The sequence below is a fragment of the Poecile atricapillus genome, chromosome 28 (assembly GCF_030490865.1).
Source record: "Poecile atricapillus isolate bPoeAtr1 chromosome 28, bPoeAtr1.hap1, whole genome shotgun sequence".
NCBI lineage: Eukaryota > Metazoa > Chordata > Aves > Passeriformes > Paridae > Poecile > Poecile atricapillus.
The window spans coordinates 3,306,246-3,308,340 of NC_081276.1; positions in this window are offsets into that span (position 1 = coordinate 3,306,246).

Below are 2,095 nucleotides of genomic sequence, written 5' to 3' on the forward strand. Positions count from 1 at the left end.
CAGCGCGGCCCCGCCGCTTCCTGGGCCGGGCCGGGCCGGGCCCCGGCGGGGTCGGAGCGTCACTTCCTCCGCTGGGCCCGGCCCCGCCGTGAACCCGCACCCCCAGCGCCCGCCCCGCTCCGCTCCACGGAGCCCCAGCGGCTCCCGGCACGGTCGGGGGAGCAGAGCCGCCCCCGGGGCTCGGCACGGCAGGGACGCGGCGAAGGTCGCGGGCTCGGAGGCTCCGAGGTCGCTGCCGAGCTTTAAAACTAAGGCGAGGAAGGCGAAAGCCGGCCGGGGTAAAGGATGGGTGAGTACCTGGCAGGCAGGAGGGGGTGTAGAGCCCGCTTCATCCATGCACCCTGTCAAGAGACATTGCTACAGCATTAATTTGCCCCTAAAAACACGCACTTTAGGTAATGGCGACTCCCCAGAGATCTGCTGATGAGCCATTTCGTGTCATCCGTTGACAAGGAAGAAATGGCAGTTTTAATTTACGGGTTTAGGATTAGAAGGAGGAATTTTACGAGAGAGGTAGGGGAAAGCAGTAGCAGAGAAACTGAGTCATGCACAAATGAGAGTACACAGCAGGTACGCACACGGTAAACTTCATTTGAACTTGTTTACAAAATTGACAAAAAAATATCACCTTGTAAACTTATTCACATTTGTTGGAGCTCACAGAACTGGTTATACTGGCATGCTGAAATAAAGATTGTCAAGCCTCATCTCACCCTGGAGGACACACAAGTGAGTTGACCCCTTACAGCAGCAACAAACTCAGCAAGGAACAAGATTTAAAGCTTGCATTGGGAGGGAATTTCTCCAGCAGTTTTTGTACCACCAGGGAAAGAGCTGGGTCTGGTTCCTGATGCTTCCTCAGACAGAGGAGCACCAGCACAGGCAGTTTGGGTGTAATCTGGAAGCTGTGATGAGCTTCGGGCATCACCTCACCCAGTGCAGTCAAGGGCCATCAATTGCATCAGAAATGGAAGCAGTGGAAAAAAAGATGGAATTTATCAAGTAATACTTTGTCATTTCCTGAAATTTGGGAATATTTAAAGGCCTCCAAAGAGCACAGACCCTGTTCCTAAATGGGACCATTCAGGGAAGGAGGGGGAGAGGTCAGGGGGAGATAAGATGCACAGTACGTTTTTTACATAAACAAAACTTAAGCATTTCCAAAATGACCAGCAGCTTAGCCCTCTGCCATCAAATCTGAACTGCAAGACAGGAGCTTTCCCCAGCTCTAAACCACACTGCTCAACCTCAGCAACTGCAGAAGGACAAAATGGAAGTAAACTGAAAATATACTTGGACACATTTTTTGGTAACCACTTCTGGTTTCACTCTCAGACCTCAGATTTTAGAAATGGAAGCACACAGACATCGTTATTTCTGAGATACCCACACATTTCATTAACAGTCAGATCAGAAATGATGAACAAGAATGACTTAAAAATAAACCAAACTTCATCAGTTGTATTCCAGGCAATGAACCAACACAATGCAGGCCTGGCCAGGAGCACCCTCCTTTGAAAACCAGGGAAGAGCTTGACTCTACCCTCAAAGGCAGGACAACTCTTGCCAAGGCTCATCTCCAGCACAGATGGGTTAACAGAGTTAACATCACTAAACCCAGGAATATTTTTGGTATAGTGTCCCCTCCCCAACCCCCTGAACAGAAGCCCAACACTGGGGACTGCATCAAACAACATAGTCCCAATTATTAAAGCAATTACAGTTCATAGAAATCCTTCACTTTCACCCCAGGCTGCTTCATAAAGCACTGTAACAATTAGGAATAAAACATTACAAAGTTACCGAGACAAAAAGATGAAGTCTGATCTCTTTAGACTTTGAGGTACATTATCAGCAGTTGAGTTATCAGTCTCCAGAGTTAAAAACAGATCCACCCTGTGTGACTGAGCAGCACACCAAGGTTCTTGGAAGACAATCCCGTTATCCCTACGGGCGGTGTCCGAGGGATTCGGCTCCACCTCCCTGCTCCGACGGGCTCCCAGTGCCAGGGCTCCCTTAGCTGGGCTGAACTGAGCAAATTTGGGTGGGGGGGAGAGGGGGGGGAACGAGTGTATATAAATAATTCACAAACTGG